Raw genomic sequence first — 6,210 nt, forward strand, 5'->3', positions numbered from 1 at the left:
GTGCCTCCATCGATACCGGCCCTCACCCAGCGCCTTGGAGCAGCTGCTCAGGATGTGTTCTAATGTCCCTACTTTGGAACAAAGGGGGCATGCAGGTGTTTCTATTTTGCCCCATGTGCACAGGTTGAATGGACATTGGAGGACATCATAGACCTCCTGAATCAAGAACTTGATTCTCTGGGGGTTCCACTTCCAGATGTCCTTCCAAGTGATACTCCGCTCCATCGCCTGCTCCCACTTCATCCAGGCACCCTGCTGCCGCATGGCCACTGCTCTGCTGGTTCGTTCTTCCTCGACTGAAGCGCACACCTCCTCCTGTACCAGCCTCTGCCTCTCCTTTCCGCCGGCAGAGTCATATCGGGTCGCTCTTAGGCTCCCAAGTCCGGCTCTGCCTTGCGCCACTGTTCCAAGGATGGCCTTGTGCTTCAGCCGAGTCTCTGCTTGCTGGACTGCCTCGGCTGCCCTCCACTTCCTTCCTGTCCTCACAACAATCCCTGCGCCGGACACTTTGACATCTCTGGATCCAGAGTACTGCAGCTGTTCATCATTGCCCATGCAATGATGAACTCCTCCCTGACTGAGCTAAAAGGGAGTCTGAGCTTGTTGGTTTTCCCATAAAGCCTGATGTTACTTAGGCTACGCAGTAGACCCAGCCATCTACATAGATAGCTGCTCACCTTTTGCTCAAAACCTTTTACCACAGTCATGGGGACCTCATAGATAAGCAGAGGCCAGAGGATTCTTGGGAGGATTCCATGCTGGTAGACCCAGGCCTTGAATCTTCCAGGGAGCCCAGACTTATCAACTGTTCTCAACCATCCCTCCAGGTCAGCACCGGCTGCCTTGATGGAGTCTCTGTCACTCAGTCTACAGTTGAAGACCTTCCCAAGGCTCTTCACCGGACTCTCAGTGACTGACGGGATCTGGTATTCTCCCAGCCTGAAGCGGAATCTGTCTGAGGGGACCGCAGTTTCAGCTGCCTTGACCAGCATATTCATCGCCAGCGCAAATAGGGTCACTGAGATGGTACAACCAGTGATTATCCCCACCTCCAGCTGGTGCCAGTCAGATGATAGCTGGCCAGTAGTGACTCTCAAGCTGAACGTGCTGTAATAGTCCAGGATGAGATCTTTCACCTTCTGCGGTACATGGTGTTTCTCCAGTGCGACCTTCACCAGCATGTGGGGTATTGAGCCATAGGCGTTGGTGAGGTCCAGCCACAGTACTGCCAGGTCCCCTCTACCTTCTCTCGCTTCCCTAATGAGCTGGGTTACCACGTCCGTGTGTTCCAGACAACCTGAAACTCCTGGTATACCTCCCTTTTGCACAGACGTGTCGATGTACTTATTGCTCAACAGGAAGTTGGAGAGCCTCTTAGCCACGATGCTAAAGAAGATTTTGCTCTCCACACTGAGCAAGGAGATAACCCGAAACTGGTCGATATTCTCAGACTTCTCCTCTTTTGGTATACACACTCCCTCAGCATACCTCCATGGCTGGGCGATCTTCCCTCTCCTCCAGATCACCTTCAGGACCCTCCAAAGCCGATGTAGTAGCTTTGGGCAGTTCTTATACACCTTGTAGGGCACTCCACTTGGAGCCCTATGATGACAGAATTTTCATTTTTGGGTGAAACTATCCTTTAAATACGATTTAAATAACTTAAAGAAATATGCTGCTATTGTTGTCTAATAATATTAACATATTTCCCAAACTGTATTGTACTGCACTCTATGAAGTGAATTAATAGTGTATTGTAATACTGAACAATTAATAAAAAAAATAAACATAACCACTGTTCTGTTTTTATTTGCCGTTTGTATTTTAACTTTTGTTTCCTAAATATTTGAAACTTATGTTTAATTTAAATATATGTACATATATTTGTTATAAATACAAAAATAAACATGCTTTACCCATATATGAACATGTATTCTATAGGCAAATATATGTGTGTATTTGGGAAAATATTTGTTACATATTTGAAAACGACCATTTTTGTAATATTCTGAAATATATGTGCAAGTATCTGACATATTTTTAGATCTGTGAAATCCATACATGGACATATATAATAAATATGTGTTTTACATATATTGCCATATATCAGATGACTGTATGGGCAGACAGAACAGACCCATCATCCATCTGCAAATACAGAGACTGTATTACTTCGAGCTAAGTTATTTTGATTGATTCATTACTCTGCGTGCTAACAAATACATGCTGGGATAGAGGATAGGCGTATAGGAGATTGGCCTGACCCCAAATCAGAGCGCCCGACTTGAGCATCTGCCCCAGACCCCCGGGATCCCAAACTAATATTATCCTCAGGTGGCCCCCAAGTCAGACATTGTCCTGCCCCCTATGGAATTATCACTTGGAAAGTAAGAATCTCTAGTGCCCCACTAACCTGTTGTGCAGCCCTAACCAGACAAGACCCCCAGGTTTCTCCTTGCATTAACGTTTATTAGTAGCCAACTGAGAGTCTTCAGACACAGCAGAGCAACTCCACAACCATAAACATAACAAAATACATATTTATATATTAAGAAATGCATAAAAAATAGCAAGGTTGTGTGTTTTCTTCAATTTTACTGCACACATTCATTACACTCTTTTTAAAGAAAATATTTCATTCTCCAACAAAGATTTCCACTGCAATGGTAACACTGGTGTAGAGACTGATATGACCTGTATTTAGCACTTTTATTTTCCTTTCTTTACCTATTGGGTTGTGTGAAATGGTTGTGTTCTCTCTTGCAGCCACATGAAGGCAGCAGACATATTTTGCAATCTGAAATTACAAATGAAACTGACGTCAATGTTTTAATAATTAAAATAAGGTGTTTTGTTTACATCAGTAACTGCTGTTCCAGCATATACATGTAAATTTTGTTATAATTTAACGTTTATAATTGGTAATCACATGCTTTTTATGATTTATGACTGTCAGTTCAGTATTATGAGGCTCAGTATTAATATGAATGTTTGACCCCTCTACAATAGCAGACATTTTATTGAACACAGAAACCAAATATATTTAAATATTATATAGGCATAACATAGCCTTTTAGGTATAGCAAAGTCATAGTTGTGCTATTTTGTGCATTACTAACCTAGAAGGTATCAATATGATATGACACCATGACAACTGAGAATATGGCTTCACATATATGTTTTCCGTGTTAACTCCTTGAAATCAGTGGGAGATCTAATTTGCATGAAATCAAGAAAAATATACATTTAGGAAAGTTACAGATAGCTGTATTAAGCATTTCAAGAGAAATTACTTAAATTTGAGAAACGTGTAGAACAGACTGAGAAAAAATAACTGTCATTGTCCTCATATGTAAAAGTACTTTAATGAGGAACTGTCTTGTCTCTTGATTTCATCAGTCTAAACGCAATAAACAGATCCGATACACACTATACACTCAATTTACACTTATGCACTGCACAGATATAAAGTAGAAGCTTTTCTTTCACAGATTAATTTTAACAAAGTTCTTTTACACATTCTATATAAAATACTCCCAGCTGAACTGGGTAGGGTATATGTAAATGGCATAAATGAAGACTATTGAATTCAAATACACTCAGGATTATAATTAATAATTGACATATTTGTTTAAATACCCTAACAGCATTAAACTGTAAGGATGAGGTAGGCCGTGAGGAGTCCATTTGCTGGTCTTTATTAAAGGAACTGAGCATATAAACCAAACAGTAATCAAAAATCGTAGTCAGGTCACAAGCTTTGGTTGAAACACAGGCATGTCCAATGGGAAACAAATCCAAAACAATAATCCAAAAGCATGAGTCAAGGAAACAAAAGCAAAGGCCATAACAGTAAGTATCAACAATGGCATGGAAGAAACTCTTGGTAAGGCAGTGGAAAAGGTAATTCTCTGCCACATGGCAAAGGTGGAAGTGACAAGACAGGAACTGATGTGCCAAGGAAAGGAAGTGACTAAGTTCAATATTCAGGTGAGCCTGATCATAAATACAGTCAGTATCCAGTGTGTCTATACTTGATTCTAAGATTCACATTCAGAAAGTCAATCCTGTATCTATAAACCCTGTTGCATTTCTGAAGGCATAATTATGTCACAGAACTTTAGTGTGTTTTGTTGCTGTTTGTGCATGTATAAGATCTGCAAAGTTACAAAGCTCAAAGTCTCCCACAAAAGGAATTGTTCTATGTAAAAGAGAAGGCTGATCCAGACCGGCCGAAAACGCCTCGATTGAATTCTCCCTCAAATATCTAAGTCACTATGCGGAAATATTTGCATAATACCACCCAAATAGATAAGCAAAGTAAGAAGGCGTGTTTTCAGGTATCGCAGTAGTGTTGTTGCCACCATGTCAGGGAGACACTTTGTGTTTCTATGCGAAAGCAAAAGCACTTTTTTTGGCCTTCAGAAAGTGGACACAATTAGGAGTCAGTGGTTAACATTTATTTACAGGCAGTGGAAAAGGTAATTCTCTGCTACATGGCAAAGGTGGAAGTGACAAGACAGGAACTGATGTGCCAAGGAAAGGAAGTTCAATATTCAGGTGAGCCTGATCATAAATACAGTCAGTATCCAGTGTGTCTATACTTGATTCTAAGATTCACATTCAGAAAGTCAATCCTGTATCTATAAACCCTGTTGCATTTCTGAAGGCATAATTATGTCACAGAACTTTAGTGTGTTTTGTTGCTGTTTGTGCATGTATAAGATCTGCAAAGTTACAAAGCTCAAAGTCTCCCACAAAAGGAATTGTTCTATGTAAAAGAGAAGGCTGATCCAGACCGGCCGAAAACGCCTCGATTGAATTCTCCCTCAAATATCTAAGTCACTATGCGGAAATATTTGCATAATACCACCCAAATAGATAAGCAAAGTAAGAAGGCGTGTTTTCAGGTATCGCAGTAGTGTTGTTGCCACCATGTCAGGGAGACACTTTGTGTTTCTATGCGAAAGCAAAAGCACTTTTTTTGGCCTTCAGAAAGTGGACACAATTAGGAGTCAGTGGTTAACATTTATTTACAACACTGTCCCAGAACAGTACAACCCAAATTTTTCAAGTATGTGCATCACATTTTACGGAGGAAAGTTTCCTGAACCTGGAAGAGTACAAGGCTGGCTGTGCAGAAAGGCCATTTCTAAAAAATGGGGCAATTCCAACTTTGCTAGGACAATCTGGCACTTCTGAATCAGAGCCTGTAAGTATGTTTTATGACTGTTCAAATGCGGAGTTTGGTAAAGTGTAAATTAACATATTGTTTGTCATTCTTACAATCACAAGTGCAGACAGAGATGGATTTATGTTTACAAACGTAGTATCCTCTGTTCTCTGCTTATAACTGGTGGCACAATTTTTGGGGGATTTAATCAGAAATGTGAATCTTGCAATTTTCTAGTTAATCACATTTTTTAATAATCTGTGTTGTTTTAGCTGTAAAATTAACATGTGTCTACAATTGTTTAGGCATTATGTTGTCATCTGATGAAGAGCTTTTAGGCTCGAAACGTCACCTGTGGTGAGAACTTAAATTAAATATTTTTCTACTTTTGGAGCTGTGGTGTGCCAACTTTGATTTTCCTGTTTGAATTTTTATTTATTTTTGGGGGGGTTGAGCACCTGCATTGAGCTTTTGGCCAGTTCACACTGGACGCTCAAGTAGAGCTGAAGCAGGACGCGCCTGATGTGGTATAGTAAAACTGACGACATTGTTAACTGTTCTTATAATTGCTTTGGAAGCTAAAGCTCACATTTTGGTAGGGGGTGTTACATTTCCTACACATGCTTGAGATGTTTGGCCAATCACAACGCACTGGGTCAGCTGGCCAATCAGAGAGCACTGCGGTTTTCGAAGGAGGGGCTTTGTAGAAATCGACGCATTTTAGAAAGACCATAGAGGATCTGCAATAATGAACAGTGCGTGAAAAATAAAGCAGTTTTGAACATTAAGGCATGTTAACATATTCTATTACACACAATACACAAAATAATGAGATTTGAAAATAGCATCATATGACCCCTTTAATGAAAATTCTCAGTGCAATAAAAGAGTGATGAGGAAGACAGACAAAGGAGTACATATTACAAAACATTAGGCTCAATCAACAGCATTTGTGGCATAATATTATCACAAAAGATAATATATACTCATCTCTCATTTTCTTAAAAAAAGGGGGGGGGGGGCACTTTTTGGGGTAT

At 40.3% G+C, this 6,210-nt stretch overlaps 1 pseudogene; it reads right to left on the reverse strand.

The window, feature by feature from the left end:
* The window catches only part of LOC107662659 (uncharacterized), a 10,519-nt pseudogene extending 4,798 nt beyond the window's left edge, over positions 1-5,721 (reverse strand).
* Between the last annotated feature and the right edge of the window lie 489 nt (positions 5,722-6,210).

Source organism: Sinocyclocheilus anshuiensis, unplaced genomic scaffold (genome assembly GCF_001515605.1).
Source record: "Sinocyclocheilus anshuiensis isolate Anshui unplaced genomic scaffold, SAMN03320099.WGS_v1.1 scaffold1559, whole genome shotgun sequence".
Lineage (NCBI taxonomy): Eukaryota > Metazoa > Chordata > Actinopteri > Cypriniformes > Cyprinidae > Sinocyclocheilus > Sinocyclocheilus anshuiensis.